Source organism: Bombus huntii, unplaced genomic scaffold, assembly GCF_024542735.1.
Source record: "Bombus huntii isolate Logan2020A unplaced genomic scaffold, iyBomHunt1.1 ctg00000196.1, whole genome shotgun sequence".
NCBI lineage: Eukaryota > Metazoa > Arthropoda > Insecta > Hymenoptera > Apidae > Bombus > Bombus huntii.
The window spans coordinates 60,001-66,648 of NW_026099428.1; the positions used below are offsets into that span (position 1 = coordinate 60,001).

The 6,648-nt window shown below is 48.0% G+C and overlaps 2 non-coding genes across 2 annotated transcripts; both read right to left on the reverse strand.

Annotated features, from left to right (window-relative positions):
* Positions 1 to 770: 770 nt before the first annotated feature.
* Positions 771 to 925, reverse strand: LOC126877611 (5.8S ribosomal RNA). The gene has a single exon (XR_007695181.1). It is a non-coding gene; the product is annotated as a 5.8S ribosomal RNA (ribosomal RNA).
* A 3,387-nt stretch (positions 926 to 4,312) lies between these two features.
* LOC126877604 (small subunit ribosomal RNA) lies at positions 4,313 to 6,235 on the reverse strand. The gene has a single exon (XR_007695174.1). It is a non-coding gene; the product is annotated as a small subunit ribosomal RNA (ribosomal RNA).
* Positions 6,236 to 6,648: the final 413 nt, after the last annotated feature.

Here is a 6,648-nt window from a genome sequence, read left to right on the forward strand (position 1 = left end):
CTTAAGAAAAGACGGTAGATTATGGCAAAGTTTCGCACGCCATCGAGTTTAGGTTTTTTTTTTGGTTCTCTCTTCTCTCCTCTCTCGACCGAGTTCCCATATTTGCTTTCTCTCTCAGTCTCGCCAAATATAATATTCTTTTAAGACGACGTCGGGGGCGCGGACCTTCGTGCGTCGAACACCGGCAAACGTAGCATATATCGCCTGATATGAAAAAAAAATCGGTCACGAGGAGAACACTACGAGTATATACGTTCGATAACCGATACACGAAGCGGTGCATAAGCGGGCGGTCGCCCTCGTAAGGACGACTCACGACGCCGCGAGCACTCACGCAGGTCCGTGACCGGTTCTCTCCGCTCTTATTCGTATCCCTTCGTATACCTTCGTCCGACTCTGAAACGTTCTCTTATAATTTTTAAGAAGAACGACGGCGGGTTGTCAAGGCAAGAAGGGACAGAGAGAGACAGAGGTAGAGTTTCGTAGTCTCCCGTGAACACGATAGATTATATATCGAGCATGCGTACGACTTGCACGGTCTCTGCACGACCGCGACGAACGCCGACGAGCGTCCAACAATCGCTCGTACGTCGCGTATGTTCTCTCCGTCCGCTCTTATTCGTATCCTCGTTCTTGTACCTTCGTCCGACTCTGAAACGTTCTCTTATATAAAGAAGAACGACGGCGGGTTGTTAAGGCAAGAAGGGACAGAGAGAGACAGATACGGAGAGTAACGATACGCAACGCAAGCAGTCTTAGGTTTACGTGAGCAACCCTCAGCCAGGCGTGGTCCAGGAATTGTATCCGTGGACCGCAATGTGCGTTCGAAATGTCGATGTTCATGTGTCCTGCAGTTCACACGTTGACGCGCAATTAGCTGCGTTCTTCATCGACCCACGAGCCAAGTGATCCACCGTTCAGGGTAATCTTTTATAAATTTACAACAGTTCAATACTCAAATGTACTCTTCTCGGTTCTAGCGAAGCCGAGTTCCGTCACGTTCGACCAACGGGAATCGAACGCGCAGAAGTCGCCATAGGATTGACGACACAAAAACGTTCGAAAAAAAAAGAAAACGACGAACGCGCGAAGATACGCGCGTTCGCCGGCCGGGCGTAAAGTACATTATGATATATAACAACCATCGAGATCGAAGCTCCGTTCGTCAGGAAACGACGGGGATATATACACCCGATTCTGAATCCTCTGTACAGCACACGATCTCGCGAACGAGTAAGCACGGTGGCTAGCCCATGTTATATATGTGTTTGATTCTACTCTCTCGTCCAATTATTCAAGAAACAGCGCGCGTGCATCTCTCCATCGTTCGGGTGATAGTAAAGATTCGATGGGATTCGCGCGGCCGTCCGCCTCGAGCGGTCTTTCGTCCCAATATCCAGAAGCAGAGTTTGAAAAACTCTAGCGACGGCACGGGTGTCCGACTCACGACATCGAGGTTTCGAAGCCGGCGATCCCCTCCGAACGGATGGCGACCACGCGACCGACTGAAAGCATGAAAAATCGACGAAAGATAGAACACATCTCCGTTCGGGTGGTGTTTTTTCTTTAAAAAAAAAAAAAAAAAACAAAAATTCGATGGGACTCGCAGCCATCGTCCTCGCGCGGTCTTTCGTCCCGATATCCAGAAGCAGAGTTTGAAAAACTCTAGCGACGGCACGGGTGTCCGACTCACGACAACGAGGATAGACAGCCGGTCCCCTCCGAACGGGTTATGCGATGATAAACTCGATGAAACTTTAGTCTCGTTCAGGTAGTGTGTGTCTTGTAAATCAAAAATTCGATGGGACACGCATCCATCGTCCTCGCGCGGTCTTTCGTCCCAACATCCAGAAGCAGAGTTTGAAAAACTCTAGCGACGGCACGGGTGTCCGACTCACGACAACGAGGATAGACAGCCGGTCCCCTCTGAACGGTATATTATATATGAGATGATAGACGACAAACTGGATGAAACTTTAAGTCTCGTTCAGGTAGTGTGTAAATCAAAAATTCGATGGGACTCGCATCCGTCGTCCTCGCGCGGTCTTTCGTCCCGATATCCAGAAGCAGAGTTTGAAAAACTCTAGCGACGGCACGGGTGTCCGACTCACGACAACGAGGAAAGACAGCCGGTCCCCTCTGAACGGTATATTATATGAAACTTTAAGTCTCGTTCAGGTAGTGTGTAAGTCAAAAATTCGATGGGACTCGCATCCGTCGTCCTCGCGCGGTCTTTCGTCCCGATATCCAGAAGCAGAGTTTGAAAAACTCTAGCGACGGCACGGGTGTCCGACTCACGACAACGAGGATAGACAGCCGGTCCCCTCTGAACGGTATATTATATATGCGATGATAGACGACAAACTGGATGAAACTTTAAGTCTCGTTCAGGTAGTGTGTAAATAAAAAATTCGATGGGACTCGCATCCGTCGTCCTCGCGCGGTCTTTCGTCCCGATATCCAGAAGCAGAGTTTGAAAAACTCTAGCGACGGCACGGGTGTCCGACTCACGACAACGAGGAAAGACAGCCGGTCCCCTCTGAACGGTATATTATATGAAACTTTAAGTCTCGTTCAGGTAGTGTGTAAGTCAAAAATTCGATGGGACTCGCATCCGTCGTCCTCGCGCGGTCTTTCGTCCCGATATCCAGAAGCAGAGTTTGAAAAACTCTAGCGACGGCACGGGTGTCCGACTCACGACAACGAGGATAGACAGCCGGTCCCCTCTGAACGGTATATAATATGAAACTTTAAGTCTCGTTCAGGTAGTGTGTAAGTCAAAAATTCGATGGGACTCGCATCCGTCGTCCTCGCGCGGTCTTTCGTCCCGATATCCAGAAGCAGAGTTTGAAAAACTCTAGCGACGGCACGGGTGTCCGACTCACGACAACGAGGATAGACAGCCGGTCCCCTCTGAACGGTATATAATATACATTATGCGACGGTAGACGATCAACTAGACGAAACTTTAGTCTCGTTCAGGTGGTGTAAAAAAAATTCGATGGGATACGCACGCACGGCTGTCGTCGTCCTCGAGCGGTCTTTCGTCCCAATATCCAGAAGCAGAGTTTGAAAAACTCTAGCGACGGCACGGGTGTCCGACTCACGACATCGAGGCTTCGAAGCCGGCGGCGTTCCCCTCTGAACGAACTTCGGCTAGACTAGTTACGAATCGTTGCTACACATCGTCTTCATCGTCGTCGTCGTCGACATCGACATCATCATCATATCATCATCATCATCATCATCATCATCATCGGTCATCGTCGCATAGCGGGCCAACATCCACGCGATGCGTCTTCGTTCTAGGTTACCCGATCCACGAGTATGTTACACGTGGTTTCGTTATTTCGAACGAAACGACATACGAAGAGCACACGCCCTTTGGGTAGGAAGCACGTTTCGAGAACGACGAGAGTTTCGATGAAAGAGACGAGAGAAGTCGACGCAGAAGGTATCCATGGATCTTCGAAGAGAACCTTCGAAGATGTATATCGGTATCCTTTCGCTCTGCGCGACTCGCTACAAGTTCTTTCGCTCTCGTCGACTCGTTCTAGACGCTTCGTTCGATCCCAAAGAGGAGTCTTCGATATGTCCCGTTGCTAGGAGGAGAACAAACGCAACACAGACCACGAAACATAGAAGAGAATAGGCGAGCATGATCACTCCGACACGAGGCACTTTAGAGATTTTCTTATTAGTTTGCATGGACTTTTATATTTCGTTTGTACGGTTTCCACGATGCAAATACGAAATACGAGATCGTGACGGCGGGTCTTTCTGTGTACGGCCTCTCGCAGGCGCCACGACTGCATTTCTCTTTACACCTGGTTTCCATCGTAATTTTTTCGTTTGATATCGAGCCTTAACTTTTGTTGGCTCTTTCGAAGCTAGAGTTCCCTTTTATTAGAATTTCATATATATATATATTATATGTTATATGTTTTATTCGGAGACGGCGGGTCTTTCTGTTTACGACCTCACGCAGGCGCCTCGAATAAGTTTCATTCGCATTTCGTTTTTATACTTGTATATATATATCTCTTCATCCCGATGATCGAGAGAGAGTGCCACCTTCTCTTCGTATAATTCCGTAGCTGGAGGGTCGTCTCCTCCTTAAGAATATTTCTATTCGTGCCAACGGAGGTTGCCAAGCTCCCTGGCGTTTTCGTTTGTTAAAGTATATAGCTTGTTAATACGTCGTATATACTTTCGTCGATACAGGAGGAGTACGGCTCCTTACCGACCATTGTGATATATATTTCATAGTTTTTATATGTGTTCAAGTCAAATTCTTTTGGTATCGTATCGTTAATGATCCTTCCGCAGGTTCACCTACGGAAACCTTGTTACGACTTTTACTTCCTCTAAATGATCAAGTTTGGTCATCTTCCCGGTAACATCGGCAATGCTTATCACATTGGCCGCGCACCAGTCCGAAGACCTCACTAAATCATTCAATCGGTAGTAGCGACGGGCGGTGTGTACAAAGGGCAGGGACGTAATCAACGCGAGCTTATGACTCGCGCTTACTGGGAATTCCTCGTTCATGGGGAATAATTGCAAGCCCCAATCCCTAGCACGAAGGAGGTTCAGCGGGTTACCCGGGCCTTTCGGCCAGGGAAAACACGCTGATTCCTTCAGTGTAGCGCGCGTGCGGCCCAGAACATCTAAGGGCATCACAGACCTGTTATTGCTCAATCTCGTGCGGCTAGAAGCCGCCTGTTCCTCTAAGAAGATTTGTTTGTACGTTGGTAGTAAAAACCCACCGACCGAAGCCGGGGGCCTTCGAGATACCATAAGTTACGTCTATTTAGCAGGCTAGAGTCTCGTTCGTTATCGGAATTAACCAGACAAATCGCTCCACCAACTAAGAACGGCCATGCACCACCACCCACCGAATCAAGAAAGAGCTATCAATCTGTCAATCCTTCCGGTGTCCGGGCCTGGTGAGGTTTCCCGTGTTGAGTCAAATTAAGCCGCAGGCTCCACTCCTGGTGGTGCCCTTCCGTCAATTCCTTTAAGTTTCAGCTTTGCAACCATACTTCCCCCGGAACCCAAAAGCTTTGGTTTCCCGGAAGCTGCCCGCCGAGTCATCGGAGGAACTTCGGCGGATCGCTGGCTGGCATCGTTTATGGTTAGAACTAGGGCGGTATCTGATCGCCTTCGAACCTCTAACTTTCGTTCTTGATTAATGAAAACATTTTTGGCAAATGCTTTCGCTTCTGTCCGTCTTGCGACGATCCAAGAATTTCACCTCTAACGTCGCAATACGAATGCCCCCATCTGTCCCTATTAATCATTACCTCGGGGCTCCGAAAACCAACAAAATAGAACCGAGGTCCTATTCCATTATTCCATGCACACAGTATTCAGGCGAAGGTAGCCTGCTTTAAGCACTCTAATTTGTTCAAAGTAAACGTATCGGCCCACCTCGACACTCAGTGAAGAGCACCGCGATGGGATATTAGTTGGACCGCCCGCGAGGAGCTAAGCCCACCGATAGGACGTACCACATAATGCCAGTTAAACACCGCGAGCGGTGAACCGACACTGTGACACACAGATTCAACTACGAGCTTTTTAACCGCAACAACTTTAATATACGCTATTGGAGCTGGAATTACCGCGGCTGCTGGCACCAGACTTGCCCTCCAATTGGTCCTCGTTAAAGGATTTAAAGTGTACTCATTCCGATTACGGGGCCTCGGATGAGTCCCGTATCGTTATTTTTCGTCACTACCTCCCCGTGCCGGGAGTGGGTAATTTGCGCGCCTGCTGCCTTCCTTGGATGTGGTAGCTGTTTCTCAGGCTCCCTCTCCGGAATCGAACCCTGATTCCCCGTTACCCGTTACAACCATGGTAGGCGCAGAACCTACCATCGACAGTTGATAAGGCAGACATTTGAAAGATGCGTCGCCGGTGCTAGATGACCATGCGATCAGCACAAAGTTATTCAGAGTCACCAAAACAAACGATGGACGGACAGACGAGCCATCCGCCACCGATTGGTTTTGATCTAATAAAAGCATTCCTACCATCTCTGGTCGGAATCTGTTTGCATGTATTAGCTCTAGAATTACCACAGTTATCCAAGTAAATGTAGGTATGATCTAAGAAACCATAACTGATTTAATGAGCCATTCGCGGTTTCACCTTAATGCGGCATGTACTGAGACATGCATGGCTTAATCTTTGAGACAAGCATATGACTACTGGCAGGATCAACCAGGGATCTTATTCGTATAACAATTCTTATAAATTTCGTTTAAGTTCTCTTCGTGTCGTAGGTGGGACGTAAGCACCGTACGACGAGACTTTTCGTTCTTAAGATAGATATATCTATAAAATATATCTCCTAGCGACGTTCGAGATACACCCATAGTTCAGTAATAATCTTCGAACGCCGCTCGCAGCCACTTTGTAATTCTCAACTCCACCTCCTCTCTTCTCTCTCTCTCTTTCTCATAGTCTTATATAAAATGTTTAGAATCGTACTTCTAAAGGAACATTTCCATAATGCTGTCTTCGTGTAAAAAGACTTATTAGAATATCTTAGCGGTAAAGCACGTATACGCACCTCACGCTGAACGAACAAGCGCGTATCCCAGTGCGTCGCGCTGGACATACCGTAAGAATATTCTTTCA